Below are 17,671 nucleotides of genomic sequence, written 5' to 3'. Positions count from 1 at the left end.
TGTAGATTCACATACACTACATTTTCCTGTCATACCATGTTGGGCGCAAATTGATTACAGGTAAGAAGCCATTCCTTCTCTCTCTCAAGGGATGCCCATTGTTAATCATAAGCATTGAATAGATTAGCTAGCTCATTCTGTGAGGTGAGGGTAAAGGGGATAAAAAGGAATAGTACATTTAAGCAAACTAATTTCTCAGAGAGGCTTGCCTGACTTGGGCATCTGCCCTCGCATCCGGATCAAACAGTAGTGTCTTGTAAAGGGGGGAACCGATCTCCAAGTTGAAGCTTCTCAAATCTCACCAACTGGAATGTTTCTAAGAAATACAGCATTACCTTGTTTTACCTCTTGTGGAATGGACTCAAGGTCTTTCAGGCATGGTTTTGTTGGCTTCTTGATACCAAAATACATCTAGAAAGGATTGTTTCAAAGTGATCAACCCTGTACGTAAAGGACCATAGTTTATAAAAAATAAAAAAAAGTTGCTTTGACTTCCTTAAAGCTTTTGTCCTTCAGAACTTCAACACCCTCCTAACATCGAGAGTATGAAGACATCTCTCTGATGGAGAAGAGTGATTCTGAAAAAATTTAGGTAATGAAATAGTCGGACTGAAATTAAAATCCGAGACTACTTTAGGGAGGAATTAAGGATGGGTTCTCAACACTGCCACGTTACTAGGAAAAATGGGCTAAGGACCATGGGCACATAGGGCCTGTATCTCCCTAACTATGAGCAGAAGTTATAGTGAACCAGAATGAAGCCCTCCAGGAAAGGTGTTGGAGAAGGACCTTTATGAATGGATTCAAGCTAGCCTGGCTGATGAAGGGTGTTACCCAGAAACCGGTCCCAGGATGCTTGTTTCCAGTTCAGGGAAGACCTGGCTTGGCAGTTCAGGCTGGACTGTTCCCATGAGGCACAGGGTCAAGACTGATTTGCATTTAGCTGGGCCTGAGCTGAGGTGGCGAAGTGAGCTAAAGAATGATGATGGATTTAACCCAGATCTGTAACTGGGGGTGAGGGTCTGAAAGGTTTCAGCGCTCCGTCCATCATCTCCTTGTGTTTGCTTTGTTCTAAAGGAGCAGCCAGAAGGCGAGAAAGGACAATATTTAACTCCCATGGAGGAGAAGGTCTCCTGAAAGGAAGATATATTTTCTCAACACTTTCTGGAAAATCCTTGACTACAGGTATTCTGAAAAAGAACATATGTGAAAGGCATTTTCAGTAAGCTATTACTGCTGCGAGATGCACTCTAATCCAAAAGAAATTTAATTTTGCTTTAGAAAAATGAAGGAGGAACAGAAGAACCGTCTCTTCTTAGCAATGAGAGGACTAAAGTTATTCTGAGAGCACCAGACGCAGAATCTCTACTATTTAAACTATCAGGAAATTCTAGTGCCTGGTGGCTTCTCTCAACACATCTGTGCGGTCCTGAGGGAGGTTTAGATGACCATATTGTATCAGTTCAGGAGCCAAGTTTAATTGAAGGATGTGGTGTTTAATCTGGCCACATGGACTTCTGAAGAAAGCCCTGTCTGCAAAGCAGCTTCCTGTGTGGACACAGATGTGAGGAAGATCCGTGAATACCATTGCTGGGCCACTCCCGAGCAATGACAATCATTCTGCCTTGATGATCACTATTAGCAACAGGGGAAATGGAGGAAAGGCATAAAGAAATTTGCCTTACCCAATGATACACAGGGCATTCCCCCGTAAAGCTTTGAGGTACAGCTTTGACATTTATTCTTTTCCCCGTCTGTGAAAAGATCTATTTGGGGAAAACCCCAGTTTGAATAAATGCCCTAAAGTACTGAGTTGGTTAATGTCCTAAAGTACTGAGTTGGTTAATGCCCATTCATGATTTTCTTAAATGATTCTGCTGCAAGTGTCTGCTTGAGCCTTCTGGATTCCTGGCAGATGGATCGCTGCACTCTTGAGATTCCTTGATGTTTGCCATTTCTAGATTGTTCGTACTTTCAGGGACAGAGGTCTGGATGTTGTCCCTCCCCTGCTTGTTTGGATAATGCATGGCTGCTGTATTATTTCCCATGTTATCAAGGGGAGAATTCAACCTGCATGATGGGAGAAAAGCCTCCAGGGTTCGATGTACTGCACTCAGCTCCAGAAGACTGTTCCTTCTGAAACCACATGCCTTCTATCTATAGAAGGTCCATATGAGTACCCCAACCTGTAAGGGAAGCATCCATCACTATAACTTGGGTCAGTACATCTTGCAGGTAATTAATCTCTTCAAGTAGATTTTATGAGAGGCACCACCAACTGAGTGATTGTTTTGCATGAGTGGTTAGCATCCATCTGTACTCCATTCTTCCCAACGAACAAGTTACTTACCTTTGGTAACCATTTATCTGTAAGAAACATTAGTTAGTTATAGATTCCTTACCTTAGAATTACCCCAGACATCAGACTGGATCTGGAAAGTTTTCATCAGCAGTACCCCTGTGCCTCAGAAGGTGTCGTCATGCGGCTCCGCGTCCGTAGTTGGCGTAGTGGTCGCCAAGACGCCGCCCTCACGAGCTGACATCAGTTCTGTACACAACTTTCTGCGCCAGGAACGCAGAGCCATGCAAGATACTGACCATTGGTGCATTGAAACTAGGGCTCTGGAAGGGATGACCGTAACCCTAGAAATCAGTTCGCAGAACGGGGAGGATGGGTGGGGCAGTAAGGAATCTATAACTAACTAATGTTTCTTACAGATATATCGTTACCGAAGGCAAGTAACTTGTTCATCTGAAAGAAACATTTAGTGATGTATGTATGTACGTATGTATGTAGAACACACTTGTAGAGCGCTTCTGTCACCCAACGGGCATCCTTGCGCTGAGATCGAACAGATCCTGAAGCACAGTCAATGCGGTGTCAACAAAAAAGTACCCCGACCAAAAGAACAGATGTGTTTTTAATTATTTTTTAAAAGAAAGGAGGTCTCCTGAGCATCTGAGCGACAGTGGCAGATCATTCCACAACTTAGATGCCGTGAAGCCAAAAGAGCGGCCACCCATTCGCTTTCTCCGAATCTTGGGAACAACAGCCAAATAGGCAGAGGCAGATCGGAGAGGTCTAGTGGGGGTGTACCAGGAGAACATCTCCTGTAAGGGCAGCGGTCCCGATCCATGCAAGGCCCGGAAAACCAGGCATAAAGCTTTGAACTCAATCCGCTGAGGGATGGGAAGCCAATGCAAGTCTCTAAGTGCTGCGGAAGACGAGTCAAAACGTCGACGGGAAAGTGCTAACTTGGCCGCAAAATTCTGCACTCGTTGTAGCTTGCCTATAGCTGTGACAGGTGCCCCCAGAAGTAGTGCATTGCAGTAATCGAGTCTGCTTAAAATGATACTGCATACTACTTCTGGTCTAGCATGGGCAGGGAGCAGAGGGAGAATCTTCCTTAGGGAACGCAGCAGACCCATACAGGTAGACAGTGTTTTGTCAATTAAACCATCCAGTTGAAGATTAGGTTCCTTTGTCACTCCCAAGTTCCGAACCAAGGTAGCTGCTGCTGCCGTGCCCTGAAAGGAGGGGGGCCAGAAATCCTGTGGTAGAGGTCGAGAGACCCGGTCCGCTGAGCAATGCAACACCTCCGTCTTGGAGCTGTTAAATTGCAGCAAGTTGTTACTCAGCCATGTTGCCGTGGTGACCATACAATGGTGAAAGGTCTCCTGAGACACCGCATTCTCCCCTTCGAAGGAGAAAATGAGCTGGGTGTCATCAGCGTAATTGGTGACTGAAATGCCAAAGGTTTTAATTAGCTTGACCAGGGGGTGGAGGTAGAGATTAAAAAGAATAGGGCTAATGGCCGAGACCTGGGGTACTCCCTGACCGACCCTTTTGATGGTAGACTTAAAGGGGGACAGGGCAACCACCTGATGTCTATTGGCCAAGTATGATACAAGCCAATCCCGGGCCAGTCTCCTGGTCGGGATGGCATGACTGACCGTATCGAACGTTGCCGACATGTCGAGCAGAACTAGAAAGGCTGCTCGTCCATGGTCGGCACGCGAACGAAGGTCACTCAAGACAGTCACCAAAGCTGATTCGGTTCCATGCGCTGGTCTGAAACCAAACAGCGCCGCATCCAGACAGTCATTAGCTTCCAAAAATCTGGACAGGTGTTTCGTGAACAGTTTTTCCAGAATCTTAATCGGGAAGGGAAGTAATGAAATAGGTCTGTAGTTAGCAGGGCATAAAGGGTCCAGTGATTCTTTCTTCAGCAGTGGAGAAACAACCGCTAATTTCCAGCTGTCCGGGACTTGAGCGGAGCCAAGAGATTGGCAGCAAATTGCGTGGAGAGGAGGGAACAGCTCTTCCCTAAAAACTTTCCAGAGTTTGTGCAGAAGTACATCGAGAGGAGAACCAGAGGATACACTATCCGCTAAAGCACCAAACTCTGCGAAGGACGGAAGTGGAAAGCTATCCAGCCTGGCTTTCCCAGCCTCCATCTCAGATGTAGGTGAGTGAGCAGCCCCTGGTGTCATGGGGCTCAAATTACTCAAGACGGTCGCGATCTTGTCTTCGAAAGCCTTGGCCAGCGAATCGCAAAGTAACTGAGAGGCTGGGATAGCTGTAGTAGCACAGGCCGGTCGTGACAGCTCGTTGACAATTTTAAACAAAGCCTGTGCTTTGTTTGGGGCTGACAGTAAAGTCTCCTCCAAAAACCTCGCTTTTGCACACTTAATCCGTGTCTTATAGGCTGCCAACTCCTGTTTGAAGAGGACCCTATCCGATACCAGATAATGTCTCCTCCATCTCCGCTCTGCTCGTTTGCACTGATGTTTAAGTTGAAGGAGTTCCCTCGAGAACCATGGCATGGCAGTTTTTGTTCTATCTCGCGTTTTTCTTAGTGGAGCCAACATATCCAAAGAGGTCGTAATTTGCTGGGTAAGGGCATTATAGCTTTCATCCACGTTGTCTGCCAGCTGAAAGGCTTCAGAGAGCAAATTTGGGCGAGTTGCGTCTCTCAAAAGCCTGGACCATTATCTCCCAGTCCTAGCCGTTCCCGTGCTACTGGTCTTGGAGTAGCCCATCGGGAGAGCTGCGGAAAAGAGGACTAGGGCGTGGTCCGTCCAGCATTGCGGAAGGATGTTTCTGACCCTCACCTGACTAGAGTCAGCAAAGATCAAATCCAAAGCATGTCCCCTCTGGTGAGTCTTGGAGCGAACCAGCTGCTCCAGATTAATGCTGCCGCAAGCCTGAGTGAGGTATGTAAAGGCTGAGTCCGTTGGCCCTTCTGGCCACAGATTAAAATCCCCCAATACCATCAATCTGGCGTGGGAGTTGGATAGGTCATAAATCAGGTTGGTGAGGTCGGACACAGCAGATGTGCCACCAGCTAGGGGTCTATAACACAAAAGGCCAGTGAATAGTACCTCCCCCTGTCCCTTCAGAGAGAAACCCATCAGTTCGTATTCCTTGATTTTCTTAATTTCTAACTGGGAAAAATCCAGCGAGTCCCTGTAAATCAACCCTACCCCTCCTCCTCTAGCCCCAACACGAGGGTTTTGTCTAATCCTGTATCCTGGGGGGCAAGCTTGTCCCAATTCTATACCGCTATCTGTCCTCGTCCATGTTTCTGTCATGAATAAGGCGTCTAACTCATGTTGTTCTATGAGTAGCGCTATCTCTGTGTGATGCCTGCACAAGGATCTCACATTTAGCAGACCACAAACCAGAGAATTGTGGTTATTAGCAGTAGTAGAGGGCTGATGTTCTCCCAAGACAGCAGGATTCAGGACTAGAAGTTCTTCTTTCGTATAAGTTAAGGGTGTAAGGGAGACAGGAGCGGCAAGTCCAGGCACCAGCGCGTCCTGGGCGTGAACGGGCGCAAACGGGCTAACCTCTGGCGCACCTCCGGCGCGCCTACGACGCGCCCGCTGCGCGCCAACGCTGCGCCCTGGGCCCTCCATAACTATTTATCACCGTAAAGCGCGGGAGACCGCCTATGCGATCGTCTAGCCCGCCAACCAAGATGGTGCCTAGTCACCGGCCCGCTTTCCCAACCACTCACCCAAGATGGCGGCTGGCGCCGCGATGTAAGCCTCCCAGGTAGCCCTACTCACTAAATCCCACAAATGCGGGTGAGTTTTCCAAAAATTTAAGTGCAGGTAAGACTTACTAATTCACCTCTCCAAATACAGGCGCGACTGCGCAAATTACAGCACTAGCGCGAAACAGGAGCGAAAGCCAAGCTATGGCGATTTAAAATTAAGATTAGATTTAAAAGATTCTAAGATTCCTCATCTTAGAATAGATACCCCAGGAATATCAACCCTGGTGGTGGGTCACACCAGGAAGTCCCGGAGAACAGAGCGGCCAAAGAAGCCATCTCTCCAGACTTGACTGTCCAGGCAATAGTGCTTAGTAAAAGTGTGCAACGAGGCTTACGTAGCTGCTTGACAGATGTCTTGCAAGGGGATACCACGTCTTAATGCCTTAGTGGCCGCCATCGACCTGGTGGAATGGGCGCGCAGCCCCACCGGAGGCTCCTTTATCGCAAGAGAATAACAGATTTTAATACACAAGACGACCCATCGGGAGATAGCCCGCTTGTGTACGGGCCGACCTTTCTTGGCGCCTATGTGACCAACAAAGAGCTGGTCATCTACCCCGGACGGTTGTGTGCGATTCAGGTAAAATGAGAGTGCACGTTTTGGGTCCAGATGGTGGAGCCTCTCTTCCTCTCTGGAAGGATGGGGAGGCGGAAAGAAGGTGGGCAAAGTGATGGTATGCCCGATGTGAAAGGCAGTGACAACCTTTGTCCGAAAGGATGGATGTGCTCTAAGCACAACCTTGTCCGGATGGACAGTCAGAAAAGGAGGTTTGCAAGAAAGAGCCTGGAGCTCACTCACTCTCCTAGTAGAGGTGATGGCAACCAGGAAATCAGTCTTCAAAGTTAACAGACGAAGATGACAGTTGTGAAGAGGCTCTAAGAGAACGCACATTAAATATGTGAGAACCAGGTTCCCACTGTGGCATTACGAAGGGAATATGAGTGAAAGGATGAGTAATGCCTTTGAGGAATTGATTTAAAACAGGGGACTTGAAAAGAGAGGGCTGATCAGGAAGCCTAAACAAGGCTGAAATAGCAGAAAGGTAGCCCTTGATGGTGCCCAGAGCAGAGCCTTGCTGGGCGAAAGAAGAAAGGAACAGTAGGATTTCAGAAAGAGGGGTAGAAAGGGGATCCACAACCTTTGCTGTGCACCATGCCACAAACTTGTTCCACCTGCAGGCGTATACCAACTTAGTGGAGGGATGCCTGGCTGCCAGAATGACATCACAGACTTCAGGAGGCAAGTCGAAAGGAATCAACTGCCGCCGCTCAATCTCCATGCAAAGAGGGAGACTGGACAGGTTCAGGTGGAGGACCGTCTCCTGCTGCTGCGACAGAAGATTCTCCCGAAGAGGCAGGCGAATCAGGGGATCGATGGTCATACTGAGTAGCTTGGGATACCAAACTCTTCGAGCCCAGTCCGAAACCACAAGAATAACTTGGGCCCGGTCGCGCCTGATCTTCAGCACTCTGGGCAGAAGCGGAATAGGCGGAAAATCATACAACAGACCGCAACTCCACTCATGACGAAAAGCATCGCCTATCGTGTCGCCTTGGAAAAAAGAAGGACTGCTCACATTGCGCGTTCTCTTCGGTGGCAAATAGATCTAACCAAGGCTCTCCCCACCGTTGAAAGAGACCTTGCGCCACCTCCGAGTGAAGACGTCATTCGCAATCCATCATGCACCTGAGTTTGTCGGCCCTGTCGTTCAGTGAACCTGCCAGGTGTTAAACCACCAGGAAAATGCCCTGATGTTCAGCCATGTCCAGAGGCGCAGAGCCTCCTAAGACAGGGTCCACGACCACACCCGCCCTGTTTGTTGCAGTACCACATGGCAGTGGTGTTGTCTGAACACCTGCACTACTCTCCCCTTGACAGAGGGAAGGAATGCCTTCAGTGCAATTCGGATCGCCCGGAGCTCCAGAAGGTTGATACGAAGCCTGGACTTCACTGGAGACCAGACCCCTCTGATCTAAGCTTCTCCCATGAGGCCGCCCCATCCCAGGCGGGACGTATCGTCACCACTGTGTGCTCCGGTTGGGGAATGGAGAGGGATCTGCCACTGACCCAATGCCATTTTGTGAGCCATCACTGCAATTGTTGTGCAGTACTTTCCGAGATCAGGACGTAATCGGAGAGGTACCCCTGATGCTGCACCCACTGGAACTTCATGTCCCACTGGAGAGCCCGCATATGCCACCTGGCATTATTGATCAGCAGGATGCAGGAGGCCATGAGGCCCAGCAGCCTCAGGGTCATTCTGACCGAAACCCGAGACGAGGGCTGAAAGATCGGATTCACAGCCCGAATGTCCCAGACTCGCTGTTCGGGAGGATAGATCCAAAACTGCGCCGTGTCCAGAACTGCTCCGATGAAGAGGAGCTTCTGAGAGGTAATCAGGTGCGACTTCGGTACATTGATAGAGAACCCCAGCAAATGCAGGAGGTCGGCTGTAGTCTGGACGTGGGAGACAACGGTCCGGGGTGAGCCCACCTTCAACAGCCAGTCATCGGGATAGGGGAAGACTGGAAACATATGCATCCTGCAGGTCCAACGCTACCATCCAGTCTCCAGGGTCTAGGGCAGACAAGACCTGAGCCAGAGTTAACGCCTTGAACTTCTCCTTCCGGAGGAAGCGACTGATGTCAGAGGTCCAAGATAAGACGCAGGCCCTTGTCCTTCTTGGGCAGCAGAAAGTAGTGGGAGTAACTACCACGTGCTACTTCTGGCGCACAAACGCGCTTGATGGCCCCCTTGGCCAAGAGGGCTGCGACTTCCTGTTGAAGAAGTGCCAAGTTATCCCCCAACATACAGTGGTACTTGGGTGGCATGGCTGGAGGGGTAGTTTCGAAGGGGATGTAGTAGCCCCTTCGGACTATTTGTAAAACCCATCTTTCCGTAGTGATGGTGCGCCAGTGGGGGAGGTGATGGCGAATCTTGCCACCCACTGGCGTTTGATGGGCCTGAAAAACTGGACTAGGAAGGTTTGGAGGCAGTGGTGGCCGGGGTGGAGGTGGACTGACCCGCCTGCTGGCTCCCTGACCCGGCTCGGCGGGTACCACGTCCGCAGCCGCACTGAGACTGTTCCTGTGTGGGCATGTGGCTCTGAAGCGAGCGTGGCGGGGCGCCCCTTCCGTGGCCACGAAAGGAGCGAAAAGCAGAAGGCAGAGAAGGACACGTGGAGGAACGGCCCAAGGACTTGGCCGTAGCCCGCGAGTCCCTAAAGCGCTCCAAAGCACTGTCTGCCTTGTTGCCAAAAAGGCGAATGCCATCAAACGGCTTGTCCATCAGAGTGTGGACATCCCCAAAAAAAACAGTGTTCCTCATCCAGGCTTGGCGAAGGAGCGCCACTGTCGTGGAAATCGCTCTGCCCAGCGAGTCGGCGGTGTCAAGGCCATAACGGATAGGGAACTTGGCTGCACCCCTCCCTTCAGCAATAGCTTGAGAGAGCACTGTGCGGGCCTCCTCGGGACATTGAGGCAGCACACGCGTCACCGTATCACACACAGAGTGGGAATAACGGCCCAAGAGGCATGCAGTGTTCACCGACCGTAGCCCTGAACTGGCGGAAGAAAAAAATCTTCTTACCGAACTGCTCCAGTTTCTTGGATTCCATGTCCAGAGGTGCGGTAGGGAATGCGCCCTGGGACGCAGAGGCTTGAATAACCAAGCTCTCACGAGTGGGGTGTGTGAAAGGAAAGGGGGTAGCCAGGGTCCACGTTCCTATCCACAGGAGCCCCTGTTTTGGGCCTTGGATCAGGTGCCCAAAAGAACGTCCGAAAGTGCTTCGTTAAAAGGCAGCAATGGCTCCGCAGAGGTAGCTGCCAGCTGAAGCACTTCTGTCAGGATGTTAGTCCTGACGGCCACTGAAGGGAGCTCGAGGGGAGGTCCTCGGTCGCCCTACGCAACAACACTACTTATCTTGCACCCTCCTCCATAGCCATGGTAGGAGTTTGCATGCCAAGGTCAGGAGAGTTATCAAGTCTGTCATGTCACATCACATCCAGTCTGACGCTTGGGGGTAATTCTAAGGTAAAGAATCTATAATTAACAGTCTCTTTCAGATTAACTTTTTAAAGCAACAGATGAAAAGGCTGAGGGGAAAGGTCTTAGGATCCTGGAGCAGAGCACAGCCTTTCTGCCATCAGGAGCAAGAAAAAAAGAACTGGGTAAACTTTCACTTACAGGGAAAGATGGGACACTAGATGTCAAGGTGCCCCTTAAATGTGCAGGGTTTTATTTTCATTATTTTCAGTGCTGTGGCCGCAGAAGATACAATGCAATATATTCCCCCCATCTCTTATTTTAAAAAGAAGCAAAGAGTTTGTGAAGGGCTTTTAAAAGGTCTTTAATCTTCTTTGTGACTAAGTCTTACGGCATTTTTCTTCTAAATTTTAAAGTAATGCATTGCAACTGGCAATATAGTTTTAAGGCTTCAAAATGTAACTTATGTCACAGGCGACTCCCTGCCTTTCTGAAGTAAGGTGCAGAAATCAGACTTTTAAAGAACTGCTCCAGGGCCTCAGAGTGGGCGGGACTATTCAAGTGCTTAGGATTATCAATGGAGATCACCGGAGAGAAAAATGTAAGATTCAAAATTTAAATTAGAATGCAAAGCATCTAACATGACGCTGCAATATGAAACCACAAAGTAGGAAAACAGTGTATGTCCCAATAAATGGGTTAAGGAATGACAAACACCGGTAGCTACCTAGCAGCATACATGTGCCAAACTCTTCTAGCAAATGTAGCAATTAAAAACAAGAACCTAGGTGAATGTTTTAAATAACGTGCTTGCATGAAGAAAAACATAATTCCAGAATGGTAGTTTGAAAAAAAAATAAGAGCCAAAGTGGGAGCCATGTGGTTACCCGACGGACAAGGTTTATTTATTAAACCTCTGTAAGAAACTGGGTTCTTAGATGAAAGTGGTAAACCCACAATTCAAGTAATAATCACAGTCTTTGCAAGGGTGAATCCCCAAAGTCACTAAATTAGCCTGAGCTCAACCCATAGTAGCTATGACATACAGCTGACAAGCATACCTTGGATGTACTTTATAAGTATGTATGAAGTACTAAAAAAGTCAAAATGTAAAACAATAACAAAAATGTAATAAAAAACACCAAATTAAAAAAAGTCAACATTTAATAAACAAAGTGACACCAAACTGACGAAAATCCAATAAAATAAATAGCACCAAGAAGCATAATGAGCCAATGAACGTCAATGGGCGCAGTAGACAAGGCCCCAGACGCAATTTGGCGGTGGTGATGGAGCGCGGGTCAGACACACCAAAGAGGTTATCTTGGTCGAAGATTTTACCTTCTGACTTATTCTTTCTTTTAAGTTCCAATCCACCAAAGAAGTACATTCTAAAGACACCCAGGAGCTAGAGGGAGGCACAGAGACTCACAAGATGTCAGGCAGAAGCCAATAGCAGGGTCCAGGCCCGGTCCATTTCCCACTGGGCAGTTGCAGGAAAGGACTATTGTAGCTTGTAATATCACTGCAGTTGGAACACTAGGTCAGCCTTATGATTTTTGAAGTCCACTTCTTTGTCCTGGAGGAAGTTAGAGGTAAAGTCTTTCAGGGCTCTTCTCAGGTCTCGGACAACAGATTTAGTCCTCTTCTGGTTTTCTAGAGGTTCAGGAGAGATCTGAAGTGGAAGAGCCTGAAGTGCCACATTTTTGCCTGGCACCAGTTAGTGGGTGAATGACTCCTGGGCATGCCATAACCAACGGGGTAAAAGTTTCCAGGGCCAACTCAGCCATCTCTTTTCAGAAGTCTTTCGCCCTACTAAACTTGGGCTCTGATGACCGGTGGTGTATGTGGGGAGTGCACTATGGTAATTTTAGTGTCCTCCCAAATCTACCAATAAAATCCAGTTTGAAGCAGGCAAGGAACCCCCCCCCCCCCCCCGCCCCCAATAAACCCAGAGACAGAAGTACGGTAGAACAAAAACTGCTTTTAGCAACCAGACCGTTAATACAAAAGAACTGTTTTAGCATCCTTTTTGAAGTGCACCCCACGAGTTATATGAAAAACTCCTGCAGACCAGTCAGAGGAGATGCAACATTTAATCAGGATTTGACACTTTAATTTAATGTCGAAAAGGATGCTCACAGACCCACCCTGCAGATTGTCATGTTTGAAGAGGTCATCTAAGCCCATCCAGGTTAGCCTATTGTATGCTCCCTAAAGCCATTTCCCACCTATTTAAATGCATTTTCCTGGCTGAGAGAGTGGGATAATAAATACAAATAGGCCTTCAGAGGCTTAACCAGGGAAAAGGTAACTTTCTAAAAACACATTTTCTGAAATATTTATCACAATCCCAACTTTACCAGTGAATTGGGCGTGTAATACATATTTCAAAAAGTTCAAGATTAACTTTTTTAGAGGTTTCCTAGCCAGACATAACATTATTAAATGTAATATTGTATCCCAATAGCCAACCCTGCTACAGTGTAAATAACGTTGGGACCTTTTTACTTTAAGGAAATGTTTAACATTAAACTTTTATGTGTCCTACTTTTAAATATCACATGCCTACTTAGGTAAAATTTTGACCTGTCAAAAGGAGTTATTTTGACAGGCCGAATTTGCAGTGTAAAACTGCAACAGCCAGGCTACAAAGGGTGGAATAAGTGGAAAAATAATCGAAATCCACTTATAAAGCTGCATAAAAAGGTTGAAATGCCATGATGGAACTTGATGCACAACACGTCAATCTAGGGATAAAACGTTGGATAGTGTGTATTGAATTACTAGGACATAGAACGACATTGTATTGTTAAGTAAGCATTGTAATGGTTATGACAGACGCTTTAATATATTGCCGACTGGCTCATTGTATTTCCTTGTTTTTTTCCATACTGACCCCTGAGGAAGGGTCTATCAGGACCCGAAATGCATCAGGTAGATGTTGAATGTAAAAGTTTGAAGTCGCCACAGATAATTGATTTTCATTAATGAAGAATTGAAAGCAATGAAACAAATACATTTCTGCTTGAAATTGAGATGAACTTTGAAAGAATTATGAATTGAACTGGAATAAGTTGGATAAAGACCGTCCAGGTCCAAGCATAAGTGTGCACACCACCACCTGCAAGTGGAAATTCCTCTTTCTCTAAATTTATATTACTTATATAGTGTGGTGGGAGGGAATCGCACAAAACAAATTGCGAATAAAATAAAAAAAGAAGGTTAAAAACCAGAGTGCTAGATGGACATTTAAAAGACTAGTGGATTTACCTAATAAGGCCTGGGTACACTTTTTTTACTATATACTAAGGACTTGCAGGTAGGTAAAACATAACATGCCAATTAGGTGTATAGGAATTTTATCACGTTGAAAGGGGAGCACAAGTACTTTACCACTGGCTAACAGGGGTAAGTAACGTGCATAACAGTCAACAAAAATACAGGGTCAAGCAACTGGTGAAAAATCTGCAGAAAGGGACATTTCCTACAACCGCCAAGGAAACCATTAATATTTCTCATACATATGTGTCAATTTGTAAAAGGTAACTTTGGAACACCTGATCGATGAAAAACTGAAGGCAAAACTCTCTGTATATAACAGATATTGGGAACAGGCACTTACATAAAGAGCTACAGAAAGAAACAAAATTACTGGATGTACCATCCATCTTCATAGGTCCAGTAGAATGCTGCTTCTCACTTTAGCTCTCCCATCTTTTAACACCTCAGAAGGTGGCGCTTAGACCCCAAATTACTGCAACACTAACAGTGATGTGAATTCCTTGATCGCACAGCACTAATTGCAGTCTAAAATACCCAGTTGGGAACATAGAACTTCGAAGAACATTTTCTCATTAAAGGGATTCCAGATCAATGATAACATTTCAGTATATGACCACCCAGTCTATAGCACCCCCTACAGATGACGCACTCACTCATTCACTAACGTTCCCAAATCTTGTTTTGCACCTTCAACAGGGATACCTGCTATCCTCCTTCACAGACACCCAGCACAATTTTACACTCCAAAACACTGGGCTGGCTAGCTCACTTCTCATTCAGTCAAAGATCCTCAAATCCTACAGCAAAATGGCAGGGGTCTGCTCCCAGCATACGTTCTTCCCCACTGTGCAGTAAAGCACTCATCCTCATACTCTGTAACAGTCCTCTACTGATCCAATTCTAGAGTGGAGAGGAAGGTGCAGGAATCGGTACACACCAAACTTTTATTTTACACATTCACAATGTGTTACAATGCAAGCCTAATCCCTTGTTGTGCAAAAGCGCAGGGCAGTCTTCTAGGAAAGATATGGGTCTGTTAGTTTCGCCAGGCCACATTTATCTGGGTGAGTTCTAGGACAGGGCCTTCCGCAGCTTGTGAAGTATTCCCCTCATAACCATATAACGCTGTCTTCTGAGAAGTCAGAACACCTAAGAAAAATTTGTGGAATTCATGTTAGCTCCAGTAGTAACTCTCACCCTCTCCTACTTCCTCTTGTGGACCCACCAGTATAAATATCAATCAATGCATGGCAGTAACCGTAGACTACGGGTAGACCGTGTCGGAGGGGTGGAATGGTCAGTCTCTTGCTCCCTTTGGATTGCCCTGGACCTAGTAACCTAATACACTACCTTAAATTCTAGGCCCAAATCCTATCACCAAATAGTCAGACAAACCCCAGAGATAGTCTTCACAAGAACAGTTTCTATTAAACAACATGTGCACAACGTAGGAAAACATATTCAACAGAAGACCTCAAACACACCCTCATATCCGACACTACAAAGATATGCCAATTCGAATAAATAACTGGGCACAAAAACTGTGTTTAACCATTCCATCATCTGTGTCACCTCAAAAGAGTACAAGTCTCAAACGCGCTCCTAACATGCACCCACACTGTCCAAATAAGCCACAGCATGGATAGCAGGACTCAATACTTCCAGTTAATTCACAAACTCACTGAGCAACAAGCAAGCCAAGTAGCAAGGCACTTCTGGCAAACCCCAAGAAATAATATATTAAAATATCAAAAACAAAACAATAATTATTCTCACAATGACGAACTATCGCTCAAACACCTCCACAGGTTGAATCCAGAGCGTGAAGCAGAGGACAGACCAATTGTCGACACGGAGGTATAAATAAATCTAATCTACCACAACATTCTGATGCTTTATAAGCTGAACCATGCATTATTCAAAAAGAGACTAATGTTGTAAGTAAAAAGCAGAATCTATAAAAGCTCACAAGGAGACTATATAAGTAAAAAATAGAAAACTCAATATTTGTCCAGTGAGTTGGCAGGCTTGCCCTGTTACAATACTCATACGTATTGCTAGAAGGAATGCACAAAATACATGAAGCTATTAGAACTGGGATGCTAAACAGAGGGAGATGGTATAAAAGGCCAGAATGTGGAAATGATTATTTTCATATTTCACAATAATATAACATGGGGAAACAGTACAGTACTGAACTTTGTAAGCAAACAAAATAACCACCTGCAGCTACCTGGTTAAGCCTCCCTCTGCCCGTCAGACCATTTACAGGAGCCCAGTGTCAACCAAGACAATAAGCATGCCTTACAATCACTTGCTGCTTGACATTCAAGGAGCTTGCTGTCACTGATTACCTTCCAAGGGCCAAAGGATCAGACAGAACTAAAGATCATCTTCCCACTCTTCCTTACAGCATCCAACCATCAGTGAAATGAGAAACAATGGTGTTACCTGTTTTGGCCTTGAAGGGCCCAGGGCCAAAACGCTTTCCTCTCTGATAAATCACTTGCAGCAGATGCCTCATACACCACCCTCATATGTAATGCGTCACATGCACACATTATGTTGCCATATTCAAGTTGACATGTCCCTGCTCTTGAAGTGAGCCAACAAAACTGAATCGAACTCCTCTCTTACAACTTGCCACTCATCACTCCACAACACCAGCTTCTCTGTGATCTAAAGACCGCCCAGACACAATAAAAACTTCAGTCAGGAGATACATCCTCAAGACCATGGCCTTCGTTCAAGAAAACCAAACAAGCATTTCTTGGAGACTTGAGCCTCCAGAAGACTGAAAACAACAAAAAAATGAGTCATTCAACACAATTCAATGACATGATCATCAAGTAACTCATCCCCACACTCAGCCTTTCCAAAGGTAACACAATCTACTTCATATTAACAGCCTTGTGCTAGTCAATCGAAAACAAGCCACCGATAGCTCTGGACTTAATCAACCATCTCGCAATCCCCTCTGTCCTGTTTTATGAGACAAACACAATGCAATTGGAAAGACAAAAACAAACATAATTTACTCAAAGATTTCCCATGGCCTCACTCCAAGAAACACTCATGAAGCTTGCCATTACTCTGCCCAGCCAAAACCAGAATAAAACATTTGCCTTAAAATATATAACATTCAGAAAAATCACACGGACAGCAACACATAAAAAGCTTGATCCTCCACACTCTTCAAGCTTGATCCTCCACACTCTTCATTCCAGGATACTATTAATAGCTCAGTGAGTAAGAGTCCACCATCTACAGACAAAAAATGAAATGAGCCAAAGCCCATGATGGCGTTGCTTAATTTAAAACACTTTGCACCTCATCATCACAGTCGAAGCTACTTAATACAAAACTTCACAACAAAGCCTCCAAGAGAAGCCAAGCACTCACCAAGACAGTGAAACTCTGTGTCAAATCCTTGCTGGAATCTCCTTTCCTATTGCATTGTGATCAAGGGCCTCAACATACTCCGCTCCTTCATGGCCACCAACTATGACTGAATCTATATAACAAAGCATAGTCCCTAAGGAATTCATGGGAAAACACCACTCTGGGAGCCAAACAAACAATGCCCAGGAGTAATTACAGATAATATATAAACAGCTTTTTATTTTCAATAAACGTTGGCTCAATGGGGAAAATCACCCCGCCGGGATAATCCTAATAAGTGTTAAAAACAAGGAAACAGGAAAAAAAACACGACGAGTGACCATTAATAATGTACACTGTGAAGGTCACTTATTGATAGGACAAAACACTACTACACCCATAGGTCATAGCCAAAGTTGTCAGTGTTTTTAGGGTAGAAGATGTTTTGATCCATTAGGAATATAGGATAATCATGAGGATAACATCTATATAAGCCTGATTACATTATAACAAGATAATATAAATACACAAAACTTAGCGCAAAATGAGCATAAGATCATAGGAAGAAATGGCTCCTAGCCAGAATGGCTTTGGTTGAAGGATCTAGTGGTCTAAGCTAAAACACATTGCAATTATTGGGGAAGGCGAGTCCGCTCACCCAGAGGAACCACAGTTCAGGGAGGAAAAGCTGGGAATGCATCCAAATAATGAGGCTTTGAGAGATAACCTCGCTGTCGGTGTTCTTCAAAGAACTGGACAACCAAGACAGAATTATATCAGCTGCATCCAAATGGAAGTTAATCTTTCCTTCCAGAGTCTTGGAAATCGGCAAAATCCAAGCCTTAGACCTGGACAAACTTAACATCCTGGTCTATGGTGTCCCCATCATATACCCCTCTGAAAGTCACCATTCATATTGCCTGCATGTTTTATCCAAGGCCCTAGTAAGTTCAAC

The 17,671-nt window shown here is 45.9% G+C and overlaps 1 protein-coding gene across 3 annotated transcripts in view; it reads right to left on the bottom strand.

The window, feature by feature from the left end:
* Positions 1 to 17,671, bottom strand: part of SPOP (speckle type BTB/POZ protein) — a 343,001-nt gene that overhangs the window by 198,804 nt on the left and 126,526 nt on the right. The window lies entirely within an intron of this gene.

The sequence above is a fragment of the Lissotriton vulgaris genome, chromosome 5 (genome assembly GCF_964263255.1).
Source record: "Lissotriton vulgaris chromosome 5, aLisVul1.2, whole genome shotgun sequence".
Lineage (NCBI taxonomy): Eukaryota > Metazoa > Chordata > Amphibia > Caudata > Salamandridae > Lissotriton > Lissotriton vulgaris.
Note: the sequence above shows the minus strand (reverse complement) of the source record. Positions and strands in the feature narration are given on the sequence as shown.